The 12270-nt window shown below is 41.1% G+C and overlaps 1 long non-coding RNA gene across 1 annotated transcript; it reads left to right on the top strand.

Moving 5' to 3' along the window:
• Window positions 1-1437: 1437 nt before the first annotated feature.
• LOC147754378 (uncharacterized) lies at window positions 1438-2434 on the top strand. Its single transcript, XR_015316991.1, has 3 exons — window positions 1438-1643; window positions 1830-2029; window positions 2162-2434. It is a non-coding gene; the product is annotated as an uncharacterized LOC147754378 (long non-coding RNA).
• Window positions 2435-12270: the final 9836 nt, after the last annotated feature.

Here is a 12270-nt window from a genome sequence, read left to right as displayed (position 1 = left end):
TTTTGGGTTTCTGAATGTGTTTTGTGAATCCCTTAGTGTTATATTATATAATAGTAGGCATATAGACAACCGGAGGAACAGGTCATAGGGAATAGATACATGGATGAAAGGTCCACACTCACTTCACAGAACCCTGTCGAAATAAAATTGCGCAATCAATTTTTGCAATGCCTCTGTGCTTTTTAACAGTGTTATTTATACTAATTTCATTAATGTGGCTCCTTTCGGCGACTTCTATATAGCATTCGTCTGATATCTGTTGCTATTAAGCGATCAAAAACTACACAATGGATTCTTTGAAAATTTCTTAGCCAAAAAATTACCATACGAGGCAAACTTTAATTGTATACTTGGAATACACATTGTTGTGAGTATTGCGTCATCGGTTAAATGAGCAGCTTCGTAAGTTATACGTTGAAGAAGTAAAATAATTGTGTGTTTGTTATATTTTTAATATGTTTATGATAGAGTTTAAAAACCAGAAACGTTCGTTGTATCGAACCCCGTACTTCTTTACCGGCACTCAATCGTTTGCAGCATTTTAAAGTGCGCCTCGACTGGGCTTTCGTTCATTGCCGTGTATTGTCTACGCTTATTCAAGCCCGCAAAACATATTAGAGGGCAATCCACTAGGGATTTCTAGTGAATTTTTGACACCTCGCTTTGAAAACATAAGCGTTTTTTTTTTTTACAATATACGGCCTATACAATACACGTTGGTTTAATGTAATGGCTGAAGAGAGTCTTTTTTTTTTTAATCGAAGTAGGGGTTTGGCTTGAAGTTCTAGGCGTCGGTGAAGTTTTCAGGCATAAAGTTTATGGTTGATGTGCTCCAACTACTCCTTGTTCCACAAAGGAGATATCCATTATCTATAATGGAGCCACTTTATGATACACGGCATATTCGAGCGGATCTCAAGCCAACACAATAGTTCATAGTGATAGCAATAACTTTTTTGTACACCACAGTAATTAGACGTAGCGCGTCTGATAAAAAATGGTCACCTGCGTTTAACATTATCATTGGCTGCTACGCTACAAGCCATACTGTACTCAAGGTCGAGAATGATTGCCTCTCGACTGTGCTATTCGGTAGGGCTCAACTATGGGACGACAGATGAAATCGTCGCTATTACCCCGACGTTCAACACGCTATGCCAATGTGTCTATCTATTTAACTCCACCTGACTATCACGGCTTGAGCAGGAAAATTTTGCGTATCTATAACACACTCATTCTATTGGTATAGCATCTTAATCGATGAAAAAGAGCTGTCTAAAGGCAAGTGAATTCAGCAGGTCGTTGCCGTCCGCTATAGCCAAAGTCCACTGACAAGCGGTGGACGAGAAATAACGCCCAAATTTACCAAAAAACCTTTGGACAAATGAATTAATCTATCGATCGTAGCTTGGGCTTGTTAAACAAGGAGTACACTGCTGAGCTTAGCGACCGGCCAGCAGAACTGATAGTTACAGCATTCATGGACCGTCAAGGTACCGTCGAGTTGGGACGGATCAGTCGACGTTGATTCGGACTGGAGAAGCAGTGAGCTCGATTAAATTTCGCGTCTCACCCAGGATCGTTTAGCTACATCAAGAGACATTCGGCAAGCACCTTCGTCCACCTTTAGTCAGCTTGCACCGGTATGTGATTGTATGTAAGTTGGGGTAGTATTTGTATTTTGCTTGGAACCGGTTACTAATCAGCTTGACTGTGTTACGCTTAAAAGCTATACTGTTAGCTGTTCGAGAAGAACACGATCTGATCGGATTTTAGCAGAGCTCCTTTTTACCCCATTACGCATCATGTTGCTGGTGTGATGTTAACAGTGATGGCAACGGATGACCCCACCTGCAGAGACATCGTGTCGCCGTCGTTTCCTGGTCGTTTGTATATATTTCTCGCTTGACCGAATATGTGAAACACGCTTTACCGAAGCAGGACTCAGGGAAGAATCATATCGCGGTCCGCGTCCAGTTAATCAAGATAAACGCTTCCATTGCGGCATCCCAGCGCTCTAGACCGATAGGTAAGAATCCGACATCGAGTAGGTAAACTCGATCTGCTTGAACGTGCAGCTGATGGAAAGGCTAACGTGGAAATCAACTGCCACATTCGTCTCTAACGTCCACGATGCAACCTGACTTGTGATATTTTGCAGACAAACCGCTAGTACAAACATCAAGGTACCTGCTGTATTATGCTGCTATAGGCCCAAAGACGAAAGGCAAAATCTAGGTGAACATACTTTACCAGCCAAGACGTGGATAATTTCAAGAATTTTTTCCTGAACAGTTTCATTAGCCCTATGGGATCAAACTATCTTTTCTTCTATATCAGACTTCAAGTCGACTTGCTAAAAAAATAACGTGTTTATTCTAATAGTGTTACTGCATAGAGCGTAATAAAGCGTATAAAGAATGCAAACTGCCAAGTTATGTTTCGCATTGTGGAGTCGAAGTGAAGAAGTTTTGCTGTTCCAACCCAAGATGTTGTCACTGAGACCGAGTCACCGTACGAACTTGATCACACATACATATATTTATAGGTATAGCTAGATACTGAAAATTATGTAGCGGATCTTTTTCTCGTTACTACCTTAGGCGGCAAAAGGGCAAAAAAAAAACACTTCAAATTTGCGCGCACTCGACTTTCTGTCACCAGGTAGAGTCCACTGATGATATATGTCTACGTCTGTTCAGCTGCGTCAGCACAGACGAGGGTCTGGGGCTGACTTAGTATTGGGCGGGGCATCATTATTGCCCTTCTCGATAGAACAGTATTGCTTATTTCTGCGGGCTGCGGACGAAACTAGCTGCTAACTGAAGGGCTGTTACGAGTCCCGCTGTGGCGGCATTATTGCCCCGCATCCCCCTTTTGCCTTTCGTGCAAATGACGCAAGTGATTAGGAAGTAGTAGCCTTAAGTCTTGTTCAAACTGCATTAGCCATTTCCGTCATTGTTATCATTGTACAGTAATAATTAGTCTAGGACCCGCATGTTCATTGCTGTCGAGCCACGGCCAAGTGACAGGCTGCATCGCCCGGCGAAATGAGGAGATCGCGCCTTAACTATTACCTAGTAAGCAGTAACCATTGCAGAAATCGATGATATCTTTTTTCTGGCGTCAGTGCTTATTTTGTCCTGCTATCGTATGGCTGAGCTATTTGAAGTGTGCGTGTATCAGAGCCAAAATGGGAAGGAAAATAAAAGAGTCTGTGGCTGTGACGCGAGGTGCCAGAGCTGCTTCTCGAAACTTTCGATACCCGAAACCCGCGTCTCTGATTGATGCTCTACTCATTTCGTTGACGGTGCCTGAACTCGTGTGCGTACCTAGATAAAATCTGGTTAAGCAATTCTATGTGTGTAATGGCAATAAAACTATCTTTTGGCTAAATATCTAATACGATTTATTCAAGAAGCGATACATTTTTTCCGTTATAAGACAGCTCAAGTACTTTCACTTATTCGATTATTCTTTATATTGAGCATGTTTTTTTAGAATTTAGATTTTTTTGCACCGTGAAAAAGGTTAACCTATCAAGATAGTTTCGCCCTAAGTTACCAAAAATGTTATTGACCAAAATCAAACAAGATCCCCAGGCCATTATCATCCCCCCCAGTTCACTTAAATGGTAATCTGTTCATATAGTTTGTGTGTTGATTTACTGCTTCAAAGAGCGAATACTTGTATCAAAAATGTCTGGCTTAATTCTGCATGAGTGTTCTAACGCCTTCCTCTGTTCAGCTGTACTTTCTCTCCGGCATAGAGCCTAATAATGACATTATTATTATTACTGTTTAGCTCAATCGTGGGGCAATACTTTTGCACACTATATACACACTATATACATATATATATATATATATATATACACACTATAGAAAGGCAATTAAACGTTCATAAGACAGCCATTCTGTCGCGTAGCAGAGACAATCTGAACTATATTAGGTTTAGCCTGACACTGATTTTACGAGAGTATATGCGAAATGTCAAATTCTCGAAACGGCTCAATTCAGCATCCTACTTTCACATCCCGTCAAATGAGAACTTCAAGTGCAAGTTCTTCCTACCATAGCGACACCCTAAAGCTAAAGCTTAAATGATACCTGTTGGATAGTTCCAGCAACTGAGAAGTCCAAGATCCTGTGATAGGCCTAATCGGATTCCTATCACACACTCTTTAGATTCTTAGTTAAGCCAGTATTTCGGAAGATCACAAATTCTTCTTTTTTTCAAGCTTTCATTAATCTGTCGCGTGAATACGCAATATTTCATACCGGAAACGTACAAATGAAATAATGCACTGCGTTCAGCTTAAACACAGTATCTGTTAGTCTGTAATCGGAAGACCAACAAGAATATGCCCCTTTAAAACTGCCTCACGTTAACATTATGGTCGAGAAGTGATGGTACAGGACCTACTGGATCAGATTACGGTTAGAATTATAAGACGATTTCAATGATGGCTAGGTGCCTGCACTCCGTACGTGTAATCCCCTGGTAAAACGCAACCCTTTCTTAAAACAATTACTAGCAAAGCTAACGTCAGGCGTACATTAACAGGGATCGATTGCAATTACAATATGTCGTCTACGGCGGGACTGGACATCGGGAAGGCAAGTCGCTGTAGATAATTACGGATTAGATTTTGGCCCTGTTTTGTCAGACAGAAGTGTACAGTTAAGAAGGCAGAAAAAGACATGTGATAGTTTTATTGAATCGACCTAACCTGGGTGCGTTCGAATCTGATATTAGTAGTATTTACTGTAATACATTTGTGTTAATTAACATAATTTTACGTAAAATAATTATTTTATGGATAGGGCAACGAACGTAAAAGGGAGATAATTTTTCGAGTGCGAACACAAACGTTCGGAAAATTTACATTTGTCTTTTTACTTTTTTATTTCCTTTTGCAGTTCCAGCAAAAAAAAAAGTCCAACAGATTCTTCGAATGATTAGCAGCTTTTTTTAGCATAAGGACAAAGGCCTATTTTTGAAAACATAGATCCTGATATTAGTTTTAATGCATGTTTGCGATGATTCGTGATGGACGCGGAGTTGGATTTCGCCAAAGAGACGATTCGCCCATCCACAAAGTTTCGGATCTGCAAATGACTAATGGTACCGCTAGTACTTACAGCTAAAAGCCTTCCCAAAAGACAAGCAGAACCTTACAGATGAAATACATTCGAGCGTAGCTCATCCGTCCATTTCCTCTTAGATAGGCTCGGTTGCAACCCAGGAAAACTTTTCGCAGCGATGAAAACGTTTCCCCATGGGTTGACCGGCCAGCTTTACAATTTATCTTGATATTGGTACCAATTTATTAAAATCTCCAAACTCACTTTCCAGAATCCTTAAATTACGCGTATACGAAATGTCTAGCCACTTGAAAATGATCAAGTCAATATCTCTACTCACAATCGACAAGCCGAATTTGTCTTACCATACGAGCCCGGTGGGGAAATTGATCGTACATTACAAAGTAATCCATAATATTGTTTTTGACATTGAATTCAGTTTTGGGCAGCTTTCCGTGGCTAAGATGCTCTCACGAAAATGTCCGTCGAAGACAAATTGTGACGCATCCGTTTAAATAGAGACCGATCGCTGCTAGGAATTGCATCGGCAACCCGAAATTCACAGCTGGTCATTTTTTCGGAATTGTTTACATTTTCAGCGCCCAGGCGATGGGTCAATCAGCTTTAAGGCACTAAAAACGACGTATTCCATTTTAATCTTTTTTCAACGGTTAGAAGCTCATGGGGTCGCTAGGAAGCATTGGCTTTTTCAAGCTCAAGAGACTTGCTCTGCCCGCGAACCTTTAGACTGTGGTCAACATCTATAAGAAAAAAACTGTTACCTCTGACTGGGCAGTAACCCAATCTAATCAGATGACCCTTCATTCAGTATAATCTAGCCGCATCGCTAGTGTACCATTAGCAATGTAAGTGTCATGATATTCGTGCCTTGGAGTGCGTTGATACGAACCAAAGGCAGCATGAATTTCTTATGGAAATGGTACATTTGCTGTGTTTTTTTTTGGATCCAAATGTGTCCATATAATTCTAATTTCTGCTTTGTAATTGGTATTAGAAAGGCCCGAATAACTGCGAAGGTCTACGGGCCGTCTCTTCCTCTCCGAAACCAGATTCTATTCCACAGGCCGAATAGGACGAGCAATAGTCATAATAGTCAGTTGACTGTGAGACAGGTGACTCTATGCTGGTCTGCGATTGTTGAGCGTTACAGCAGCGGCAGCGGCGGCAATAGAACAGATCGCTTCGTTAACTATGTCCAACAGCTCAGAGGTTGTTGACCTCTCTGATGTATGCCTCGTCCGACGACGATGGCTACGTCTACAGGCGTTATTGGAGTGCCGCTGGCCGGCCAGCCGGCCCCGAAGAGGCCCCTAACTAAGGACTAACTGGGAGAGATAAAGCAAGAAAGAAAACGTTGGCGAAAAGGCGAAAAAGCGAGAACGACGAAGGGAGAGAAAGGGGAACTCCGAGTGAGCGGAGACGTTGTGGTGTGCACGCGTATCCATTTCAATTACGTGTCACCTTCGTCTTGCTTTTCGCCATTTTCTGTGGAGTATGTCCCGAAACTTCAAGGCGGCTTCGCCTAAGCAATGCTCCTTTCGGCCGACTCAGCCGCTCGCCTAAAATGGCACATAAACAGGCCGAAATGCTAAAAGGACGGAGTGCTGCCGGTTGCCGTAGACATAAATGCCATTGACTCACTACCTACACTGCTGGCCGGCGGCTAAGTGGATGGCCACTGACTGAGGGGACTCCACAAACGTCCACAAAAAAGTCCGCGAACAAACAACAGCAGACAGTGACTCCAGCCACAACAACAATACGCTAAGGGAAGCGGTAGCAACAGCAATGGCTGTAGCGGAATCATCTAGCAGTGAAGCACGCAGAGGCATTCTCTGAAGGGGGCAGACCGTCCAACTTCGGAGTCAGCCCTCGGTCTCTGTGAGTCAGTGCTCACCGGCAGCTCCTCACGCCTAGAGACGGACGCTGAGCTGAGCTAGGAGCTGCTGTCAAAACAGGTTAATAGCTCATGACAAATCGTGGTTTTATTCAGTAACGTCCTTTCGTAATCACCTCTATCCTATCCTATCCTATCCTACCAAATCTTATCATCTTTCACTGCTTTGCCTTTTATCAAAAGCAGAAAAATGATTTTATCACTTTGTGATTTACTGTTGAGGTAACAACTATTGATAATGGCTGCCTCAGTAAGGGGACTATGATAGGCGCCCTTCGTCACATGTAGTTCGTCAATGGGTAACATCAATAGTACAAGTCCGATAGACAAAAGAAATCAATAAGTAAAATGGATGAAGAAAAGTCAAGTTTCATCATGCCAGTGGAAAAAGAACAGCGACTGTACATCTATCTCAGCGCCTTTATCTGCGCGCAAAAGATAAATTCGCAACGCTACCGGGGGGAGCCTACAGAGGGAAACTGAATGCAACTACATTACTGGTTCGTGTTTAACGAGCGGTGGCATTGTCATGCTTGTCCAACCATGCTGCTTACCGCGATTACTGATACGGCGGGTGAATTTGCTGAAAGAGTAGGGCTAGTAGACGGCAAAGGGAACACTTTTTCCGTTTAGCGACGTCAATGTGTTGTAGTCGTTGTTATGAAGTCAAAAGCGTGTTAGTGGTCATTTAAGCATTGTTGTTGTCAGAAGGATAGGGTTAATGGTCAGCAGTTCACTAGGGTCGGACGAGCAATATCGGGATTGACGTTTGCCTCACGTAGCCTTCTTTGGCGTTTCTAGCAAACTTGAAGGCAACGTCTATTAAGCGTTTGGTACCATTGCGATTGCTGCTGCTTGTGGGCCGCAATGCGTACCAGGCCAGATGAATCGAAGCCAGACTGAAGTTTTAGCAAGCCAAAGATGTTTTTCAGCTGAAACCACATAAGCAGTGGCTACAGTGCCCCTAATTTACCTCTCCCATGCATATACCTTCTGAACGAGTAATTTCTAGAACCTTGGTTGCGGTCGCCGATGATGCTCTACTGAAACTATTTCTAAATAGCTATGAAAAGAAGTCAGCTGACATGATCGCAGCTTGGACATAGCTTTACGGTTAATTGCGAAAAACCCCCCGTTTTTCTCTACCCTTACGTAGGCACTTACCCCCTTCCACGAGGAGTGCCTATGTAAGAGCTTTGTCTGGTATGCTTTTCTCCGCGAGAACTACCAAGGCCGCTTTAGAAAAACAAGTTACTCAGTTCCGGCTGTGTAGCCACTAAGCGGGCCGTTACATAGTGTGCGGCGCTCGAAACGCAACGCTTTTACGCAATATAATATGATAGAACAACAAATTACGTGAAAAATGTACACAAAAAACTTTCGAGGCTAGTGGCTATGCTCAGCCGGTACCTGATACTCAATGCTATTTTCTCTCTTCCCTTAAATCCAATCTGTGGGACAAAGAACACTTTTTTCAAAAGGGGTCAATAGGAGTGAGACAGTTCATAAAGACTGCTTAGTTATTATGTTTTTTTTTTTACCAGTATGTTTTTCATATGACTCCACCAGTGCAGTGGTGCTTGACGGACGTTCAACACTGCGTCGTTCGTCGCTGGTTTGACGATCAGCAACGAGCCCATCTATAAATTTGGCGTTTCATTCGACCCGTCCAGTCGGATTTTTGCAACAGAGATTTCGTTTAGCCAAGATGCACGCATGTATCTATTGGCCATCACTACTACCGTTAGTACAATCCGCATCGTTCATTAAAATGCCAATAGTTCGAAAGTACGATCACCCACTGTTTGTTCTGGCACGGTACGAGAGAACAAGTGGAAAATGATGCTGAGCAACATAGCGCCATACAGCGCAAGTCTTAATATAGTAATGCACGTAGATAAGAGCTTACGGCAATAGCTATTAGTAAACATTATAAGAGAGAATGATGACGCGCCAATCACGCTTACGGTAATTTTCGCTAGATGCGTGCAATCATAGAAATGATCTCAATGTGACAATAACAGCAGTAATGGTAGTATGGATGATAGTGCTGATAGCTTATTATTAACAGCATCAATGATTTGATACCATAGCTTTGCTGTTATTCGTCTTATCTAGCAAAACTAAAATACTATTTAAAAATGCGCTCTTGTCATTAATGTCGGTTTCCATAGTGCCGGCAGGGGCACTCGTCAAATATAGCTCACTTACGAAGTGTTAATTCGAGAAGATTAAACCCTTCAGAGTCAAACCCATCTCGAACCTATCTGGTGTTAATCGTCAATGTTAGAAATTAGCTCAGCAAAGATCATCGGCACATTTCGATATACGAATGTCCAATAGCCAGAAACTCTTCATTTATTATCGTCTAGCACCTAGAAGAGATGCTCCGAAATGACTCTGCAGAAGAAGGGTTTGCAGTGCAGTGTTTGAATTCGGTTACAGTATATGTATTTATTCTGTGAGAAGGCGTTGGTTAGTAATTATGTCCTTATACGGTACTGGTGCGGAGCGATCAGTGACGTAATTTCCGTGCAAGGACCCTGTTGGAATAACCGGGACGCAAATTCATTAATGTAATACTTTTACATATGCTTCGTCAGAAAGAAAACAGTTACATTGGATAGCACAATGATTAGAGAGTGCATATTCCGCAACAGATACTGATATTGATGGTACAGATTTAAGTCGAAGTATCCTAGCTAGTCATAAATGCTACTTCGTCAATAGACACTATATTAAGATACTCACTATGCCCCAAAAACGAAAGAATAAATAAACATCTTTAAGTAAATATCTACCGGGGGCGATCTCCATATAAATAGCTGAATTATTTGCACGTCTATAGTGAATACAGTTTTTTTTTGATCGTGTCGTTCTAGTAAACGTTGAGTTTCCGATAATGATGGAATGACCTAGACATTGAATCCAGCAGGTCGCTGACATCGCATTGAAGGACTGTGGTATTTTTTTTTGAGATACCTTGCTTTAAACATAGTTGTTAAAGTTAATTCACTGTTAAATGATCGCCTTCTTCTTGTAATCTTTGTGTTGTCAGCCACCAAGGAGGTCACTCAACCCAGTCTCATCTTTATCTGAAAAGAATGTACTATTGTAGGTCAGTATAATCCTAGCTGGTTTCAAGCATTTAGACGTTTTTCGATATCCCTTCAGGACCAGCTTTTCGCCGCAAAAATCTATGAACATATGAAGTTAGTTGCACTCTTTTTTTGCTCTCTTCGATAAGGCCCAGTCATAATGCACATGGTAGATCTATTTAAATTCAAAGTACATTGAAAGATATTGCGTAGTCACTGGTGACGGTGGGGTAAGTAAGTCAGATGCGGCTCCAGTCAGGAAAGAGTATAGTCTACCAGGTCGGTTTTAATATTTCTTCAAAATCATGAGGTGACATTTATTTAGGAGACATCTGAAATTTATTAGACATATTTTCCGTCGACAACAACTGATTTTTTGTCGTAAACTACAAGTTATAAATTTCGTTATTTCCCTTCTGTTGTTCTCCCTTAGTACTGCTTACATCAGCAGAATGAGCGACACTCACAGGATTTCATGTAAATCCAATCAACGTTTTCAGTTGAAACTGTGTAATTCTTTGTAAATGTATGTCTTTTTTTTTTTTTTTTTCACTAAAAATAAGCTCTTATATTCCATACGTAGGGATTTAACAAATCACGTGCCTCTGATCATAACCCGAGATACTAGCTTAACTCAAACGATTACTTATACATTGGCAATTATCATAAACTGATCGTGCGCAAAAATCCGGAATGCATCGGATCAGTAGATCATTTTTGCTCGAACGCCATTAAGCGTTTGCTAAAGCTGAGACGGTGGATTTACAAACGCATTCCGTTTAGAGTAAAACAATCCCGAATTTACTGTTCTCGGTTAAATCGAATACCCAACCATAAACAGCATCTGCTAACAATCCAAGTTAGCACCAAAGGGGTTCGTGTGCAGTTACTTTTAACTTGGTCATCACCGCCTATAAAGCGGTTTTTTTTTTTTTTTTTCAGCTTTTTGTATTGCGGTTCGTTCAGATGTTTACCTTGAAGGGTGATGTAATAATAATAATAACACTGTTGGGAACAAACACATTCGCCTTAAGAAGCGGCAGTTTAGTATAATGCATTATCGTTCCGTAATGTTTTTCTTACCTTAACTTTTGCAGGTGCCATTAAAGAGAATCGGGATCGAGTGACTATAGTTTTTTAATGTATGTAACTGAAATTATTCATAATCGCTCCGAATGAGTGGGCATAGGGCGCCTTTGCTTGTAGGCCCTCCGAACTATCTTCTCGAAGAATTTCTAAACATGAAAATAAGTTCTGCGAGACGTAAGTTTTTCGGTGTAGAGTTTTTTTTTCATTCGCGAAACCTATCTAATAAAAATAATAAAAAACGATCTTGTTTTTTTCAATTAGTGAACAAAAAAAAGTGTCGTCCCCCGCCATGACAATGCCAAACGAAATACCTGGAGAGCACTTAAACATAGAGTCTGACTATTCTTGATAGCGCGAATCGGCATCATCAGACAATCATATATTTCGGTCTTTGCATTTAATTTTAATGGAGAGATGCAAAAATCACTTGTCAAAATTTTTTTTGCCCAGAAACTAGGGGCTACGATGTAGCTAAGCAATGAAGAAAAGCTATTGATCGAAATTGTGCACATTTAATTTTTTTTATAGTATAAAAATATTGGTTTCAATTGTGGCTTAAAAAGAAAACACTTTTCTGGTAGTCCAGTGTGTATTGGTGGTCCAGTGGACAATGCTGATCTGCTTGGGTCAATATACGACAGGGTTTCTACTTTGTTGTTCAATCTTGCTCCGATTGCATCTTAACATTCTGAAGTATGTGTCGCGTCATTTCCACTAGGAACACGGATAATTCATAGATAGTTTACACAAGAAATTCATAAGTGAAGAAGAGTCTGCAGTATAATAAGGTTCGCTTACTGGTTATATGAAATGCTGAGGCGTACCAAATTGGATTTAACCCATTTTTGCCGGCTATCTTGCTACTCATGGGCAGTAACTTTGAAAATTCACCAGTTCCCAATTGCTTATACACGTATACACTTGAAAATCGGTAAATTTTCCGTTTTTTTTTTTTTTTTTTTAACATACCGTCGTTGACTCCATATTGCAAATACAGTATAGTTGTATAGCTGTGCACTATCGCTGGTTCAACTGGAAACAAGATAGACTGTCTTTGTTAATTTTTACTTGCAAGAAG

The sequence above is a fragment of the Varroa destructor genome, unplaced genomic scaffold (genome assembly GCF_002443255.2).
Source record: "Varroa destructor unplaced genomic scaffold, Vdes_3.0 BEIS01000007.1, whole genome shotgun sequence".
NCBI classification, from domain to species: domain Eukaryota; kingdom Metazoa; phylum Arthropoda; class Arachnida; order Mesostigmata; family Varroidae; genus Varroa; species Varroa destructor.
This window is presented reverse-complemented; position numbering and strand designations above follow the sequence as displayed.